This window comes from Adiantum capillus-veneris, chromosome 1, assembly GCF_014529385.1.
Source record: "Adiantum capillus-veneris isolate H3 chromosome 1, ASM1452938v2, whole genome shotgun sequence".
Classification (NCBI taxonomy): domain Eukaryota; kingdom Viridiplantae; phylum Streptophyta; class Polypodiopsida; order Polypodiales; family Pteridaceae; genus Adiantum; species Adiantum capillus-veneris.
Window position 1 is genome coordinate 56,962,069 of NC_140931.1, and position 6,926 is coordinate 56,968,994.

The following is a 6,926-nucleotide window of genomic DNA, read 5'->3' on the forward strand; positions in this document are numbered from 1 at the left end:
CCTTTGAATGTAATGAAGCATGTGGGCATATGGCATTGTTATCAACACCATGTGATTTGTCATGTAGGCAACAATTTGGATTTGCCCCTAATACTTGTATGTCTGTCAATAGAATCAATGTTGGTACAACACCTATAAAACTTATGCTTAACAACCCCCTCGCAGGGCTACCCTCACACCTGGGGGAGGGGGGAGGGGGGGGGGGGGGGGGGGGGGGGGTGTGGCAATGGCGAAGAAACTAGGATTTTTTACTGCGCACACACACACACACACACACACACACACACACACACACACACAGATCAATTATCGTCCACGAAGGTGAGATATGACCTATGGGACCGAAAACAAAACATTAGAGAGAGGTCTTCGAAGCGAGGGGATTGTGAGATACATCTCAATTAACGACTAAGTGTCCATCAAGGGGAAAATAAAAGGAAGATAAGTTGAATAAAACCTATGGAGAGAGGAACCCCCCCCCCCCAAAAAAGAACGAAGTGCCACTCAGAAAAAGACAAACTTCAACAAAGATGATGCATTGTGTGCAACTAGCAAGGCTAGCACTCAACTGCAAAGTGCGAAAATCATTATGAGAGAATGTGTTTGCATATTGCACATGCTCAAAATAAACATGTAATCCCACCTACCAAATTTGACATTTACTTTCGAGTTAAACATTTTGAAGGTGAGACACCTCTTAAATGGTGGAAAATTAAATCTAAAAACCTTCAAATATACTCAATATGACTCTTATTTGTAGGTTTTCCAAGTTTTGGAAAACAAGGGTGTGCGTTCGGGCACATGCACACATCAAAACGAGCCAATACCTATAAGAGACGACCTCTAAAATTGTGGAAAATAAATCTTAAAACGTTCAAATATACTAAATATGACTCTTATTTGTAGTTTTCCAAGTTTTAGAAAACACGAGTGTGCGTGCACACGCTTGCCCCATGGGATGTGAATCAAAGAAGGAATTGGGCAAGCAAGATAAAAAAGAACAAAGACCTATAAGTTAAAGACGGCGTGTGACTCTGCTACTCTTAAGCCAATACAAGGCTTAGCATTTGTTCAACCGGTAGTGACATGAGAGAGAGGGAAAGGGGGAAGGGGGGGGGGGGGGGGGGGGGTGCAAAACCAAAAATAATGGTATGACAATGACTGCCATAAACATTTCAATAAAAGAACCACCTGTTTGCTATCTAACAATCTGGCTTGAATCAGGCTTCTCTCTGCCCGAATCTTAGCTGATTGCCATGATCACAACTACCTACAACTGTAACCAAGCAATATAAGCATTTCAAACAGAAACGTTGTCAATCTTTAATAAATATGTGGAATCAATGCACCAACATTTGTTTGCAGATCTCATATATGCACTTTGATTGAAGATATACCTTGCTACTCAAGAAAAAGGTTCGAAATAGAGCCCCACTCTGTCATAGCAACAATAAAGACTTCAAAGAAGCTGACATGAAATTCAGAGTGGTGATTATTCCTCATAGAGTTTCAGGTGCCTCCTCCACACGCTTACTCACACCCGCAAGAAAACTTTTGGTTTCTATCCCTAAGCTTTGTGTTGCTCCTTCTGAAGGCTTTCTAACACCTACAAGAAATTTGGCTGCTTGAATTCTAATAAAGCTCTTTCAACCTCATCAGATGGGGTGAGACCTTGGGCAATCATCCGATCTCGCATGGACTGAGCCTCCTCACGATCGTTGCCATCCAGCAATGAAACAATCATTAGCTCATAAGTTGAAACATCAATCTCAACCTCCTCAGCGAGAAGAGCCTTCACCTTATCAACGGAAGTTTCTCTAGCATACACTGAAAAAAGACTAGCGTAAGGTTTGCAATCCGAAACATCGCCTTTATCTTTGAGGTTCTATCAAGAGTTTTTGCCTCCTGAACCAAACCCTCTTTCCAAACCATCCAATTAGCGTCATAAGAGTCTCCACCCCGAGCCTTATAGCCATGCTTTCTAGCTTTAGCAGCACATCTACCGCCCTTTGAAACTAATTTTTTTCTCAAAGGCAACAATTAGCATGTTGACTGACTCATCTGGAGGAGAAAATCCTGAATTCATCATATCTTCAATTTTCAGGAAGCAGATGGTAGCAAATTTGAGTGAATATAAGCATTCATAAGAGCTGAGTAGATATCAGGACTCATTTGTGGCCTTAAGAAGGCATCCTCATTCTTAATTGAAAAACATTTTCAAGGCCTATACAGCTTTATCTTGTTTCACATAGCATTAAGAACCATAAGGTAAGTATCAACAGATCCACGTAGCTTTTCCTCCTCCATTTCTGCTAGCACTGTTTCTCCCTCTTTCAGGATTTCTAGTTTCACAGTGAAACTCAATCATCTTATCGCATGCACCAAGATCAGGCATGTAACCCCATTGAACGTATTCCATCGAACATCTCTCTAGCTTTATCAACCCTCTACAGTTTGCAGTTCATATCAAGCAACAAGGTGCATGCTACAAAATCAGGGGAAAAGCCCTTATCAAAATTACTCATCAACCTGTCTACATCATCATAACGTTCTAAGTTCATGTATTTTACTAGAATTCTTTACAAATCCTGGCTCAGCTGGAACAAAATCACCACATTGAATGACACCTTCTTCACCCAAATCCTCTGTATCTTTAAAACTTGTCTCCACCTCATTACTAACTTCACCCAAAATTTGACTACCTATTGGAATATCCTTCTTTTTTGAGACTATTGGTCGCTTCATTTGCTTAGATGAACGATATGGACTCATAGGACTGCAAACACCACAAAGCAATCTTTAGATCACAACACTACAATCAATTGAATGACTATCATGATGTCTCCCATCCTAAAAAGATTTAAGTTTGGTAGCCAAAAGAATTAAAATAACTAATTAACATTGGGAAATTACAATCTTAGGGAGGGCATGTTGACGTGCCCTCACTCAAGGATGAAATAGGGAAAGAGAAATTCAAGTCATTGGAAGGACACCTCAACGTTTCCTCTAAGAAATTTTGATATTTTCCTTTCCATATTTCATCATTGGATGAGGGCACGTCGACATGCCCTCCCTGGGATTGGACTTTCCAATTGTAAATTTATTGTTTGGAGGAGGGCATGTTGGCATGCACTTCCTGAGACTGCTGCAAATTTATTGCTTGGAAGAGGGCACATCGACGTGCCTTCCTTAGATTGCAATTAGCCTTGCTGAAATTCAAGATCGCAATCAGGCCTCTCTCTTTTGAATGGTGAGATTCTGCTCATTAAATTCTCACGTCATATTAATGGCTCACAAACATCAGCAACAAGGTTGCATGGTACCTCTGCTAGGCACATATTATTGTCATCACCATTTAAGCTCACACCATCAACCTCTGAATGTAATGAAGCATGTGGGCATATGGCATTGTTATCAACACCATGTGATTTTTCATGTAGGCAACAATTTGGATTTGCCCCTGATACTTGTATGTCTGTCAACAGAATCAATGTTGGTACAACACCAATAAAACTTATGCTTAACAACCCCCTCGTAGGGCTACCCCTCACACCTGGGGGAGGCGCAGGTGGGGGGGGGAGGGGGGGGGGGGGGGGGGGGGGGGGACTTTTAATGGCAAATAAAATAGGATTTTTACTGCACACACACACCACACACACACACAGAGATGGTCTACTAGAAAAATAGGTCACTTTAGTGTCTCAGGAGACTTGAGTGTCCATTATAGAACTAGTGTTAACCACATCGTATACAACATTTTATCTTTTATGTAGCATTTGAAAATTTTGCTTGAGTGAAGAGTTATGGTTAAAATATACCTTGTTGCCTTTTGCACTCAAGGCAACTTTTTGAACCCCAAGATCCATGGAGAGCCATTATATGCATTCATCTGATAGGAAAATCTACTAATACTTGATAAATGTATTTAGATCACCATTATCATTCATGACTGTGAGTTATGAATTACTTTTTATGTATAGGTTAAGAGGAGTACCATATAGAGTTGTAGGTTTGATGTGAGGTTCATATATGTTCTATGCGCTATTTCAAGTTCTCATGTCCATAAACTTATGTGTTGATGTATGTTTAGCCAACACAAGTTGTATGGATAGTTTTGCACAAAAGGCTTTCTTTTCACATCATGATTGATCATATGAGTCCCGCATGGGTGAAATGACATGGTAAGGTGATAATATATTTTGTAGAGCTAAGCTTGATTCATTTTGGTATGCTATCAATCACTCCCTCTTTTATGTCATGTATGCATCCAAAAAGAAAAAATTGTTTTGCACTTAAGTGTGAAAAGTATACTATATGATATCAATCACTCCCTCTTTTATATCATGTGTGCATCCAATAATAGGAAAAGTTGTTTTTGCACTCAAATGTGAAGTCATACTATACAACTGGTCAAAGTGATGGGGGTATTTTGTATCATGATTAAGGTTATGTGATGATATTAAATGATGCATGAAACCTCAAAGGATAGCTATGGATATCCCACCTACATGTGTGTACTGCTTTCCATCCTTCTATGTCAAAAACTAGCTCTATGTGCAAGGACAGTGATGTGTGGTTGTGGTGCATCACTTGTATATGGTTAAATTTTCATAAAATCTAATATCTACCTATTCCAAAGACTTTCTCATATGATAGAAAAGAAAATTGATAGCTTTGATTTTGCACATGAAGGTGTTAATGATAATGCCCCCATGTTTGTTAACTACCTTGTTACTAGGTTGCAGCAAGCCATGGGTAACCCTACCTTGCAAGCCGAAGTTACCCAACAACTTCGTGCTTATGGGATAACCTTCCTCTTCAACAGGAGAGAGAACTTAGGAGGCCTCTTGATGAGACTCCCAAAAGAAGACTCTCTCCCATTCGAGAGGAGGAATCCAAGGAACGAGAAAGCACTGAATCCCTAAGTTCATCTGAAGATGTGGCTCCAAGAAGACGGTGGTCTAGGTGATCGCCAACACCTCCCAAGAGGAAATCTTCAAACCATAGTCCGTCCCCTTGGCACTCCAAATGGGAAGAGAGGAAACCAAGGAAGAAAAGGGCAAGGAAGAGGTCACCCTCTTCTCCTTCTTCTTCACCTTTCTCCTCTTCTGATGAAAGTTATGGTTATTCTCCTAGAGAATACAAGAGGGGAGGACATCGCAAATCTTACCTTGCCTGGCGAAGGTCACAAAAGCTAAAGAAGTTCAAGGAGGGAGGAAAGAGTATCTCTTTCTTCACCTATGATGGCACCTTTGGTGCTACCGACAAAGTGTTGGCCTTCATCCAGCAATTTGATGCAGCTTTTGGGACGAGGGCTTCCACAGAGTCCTCCAAGCTACACCATGTAGCTATGCACTTCCAAAAATCAGCTCGTCAATGGTGGGCTAGCCTTCGTGGAAATGGTGAAGCTTCAAAGACATGGAAAACTCTACGAGTTTCCATCATGAAGCAATTTCTTGCAAGCGATGCAAAGGACAAAGTGCTGACTGAATGGCGTAGCCTAAAGCTCCTCTCTCATGAGTCTATTCACAAATATGTAGACAAGTTTTGGGATTTACATCTCAAGGCTACTGTCTTTCAAAAGATAGACTTTGCGGAGCAAAAGCAACAATTCTGTGATGGACTACCCGAAGAGATGGCTGAATATGTCAACTCCCAACAGCCCGGTTCTATCCCCGAAGTAATCCACCATACCATGGTTTCTTTGCGCATCAATTTCCAACAAGGGGCTAGATGTAATGTCAAGCCCATGGAAAATAAAGAGCGAAATGAAGCAAGAGGGAAGAGCAATGCTCAATGCTCTTCCCAAGGCAACTCCAACAACAACAACAACAACAATCGGTCCAAGGAGAAGGAAGTGTATAAAGGTAAAAACAAACTCTCGCCTAAAGATCTTGAAGCTTTTCGCAAGGACCACAAATGCTTTAAGTGTGGCGAGCAAGGACATACCTACCATTTTTGCCCCAAAAGAAATACTCCTGATGGGACTCCTAGAGCTTCCGCCATCGAATCTCTAAAAGAGGATGTTCATTGCAAAGGAACAGCTCCCTCCTATGCATGGGGAAAGATAAGAGAGCATGATGCCTTCATCTTGTTTGACCTTGGCTCTACTCACAACTTCATATCAACAGAGTTGGCCACCAAGTTGGACATTCAAGCTTTTGAGATGGGAATATTGTAACGGCCGACGCAGCTTTCAAGGGACAACAAGCCTCTTACCATGATAGCATACCAAAATGAATCAAGCTTAGCTCTACAAAATATATTATCACCTTTCCGTTTTTTTTCTTTCTTCTTTTTGTTCTCCCTTTTTGTGTGGACTATCGTGCCCTAAACCATCTCACTATCAAAAACAAATTCCCCATCCCCTCGGGTAGAAGATCTGTTTGATAAACTACGAGGCTCTACCTACTTCAGTAGGATTGACCTTAAAAGTGGCTATCATCAAATAAGGATAGTGAATGAAGATATCCTAAAGATCGCGTTTCGTACAACGTTCGATCTTTATGAAGATCTAGTCATGCCTTTTGGCTTGACCAACGCACCAGCCACGTTTAATCGTCTAATGGAGAAGATCTTTAGACCTTATCGTAAATTCACTGGAGTGTTCTTTGATGATATTATCATCTACTCCAAGTCTTTGGAGGAACATAAGCAACATCTCCAAGTGATTTTTCAAGCGCTAAGGGAGAATAAGCTTTTTCTCAATCAAAAGAAAAGCAAATTTTTCCTCCAAGAGATTCAATACTTAGGTCATATTATCTCTCAAGATGGTATCCGAATGGATCCATCAAAGTTAGAGGTAATAAAAGCATGGCCTAATCCAAGGAATCTACATGAGATAGAAGATTTATAGGTATGTGTGCATACTATAGACTCTTCATAGCAAGATTCTCTCAAATGGCAGGACCACTACATGACTTAAC

At 40.8% G+C, this 6,926-nt stretch overlaps 1 pseudogene; it reads right to left on the minus strand.

Annotated features, from left to right (window-relative positions):
* Positions 1–1,499: 1,499 nt before the first annotated feature.
* LOC147464846 (uncharacterized) lies at positions 1,500–1,976 on the minus strand (annotated as a pseudogene).
* Positions 1,977–6,926: the final 4,950 nt, after the last annotated feature.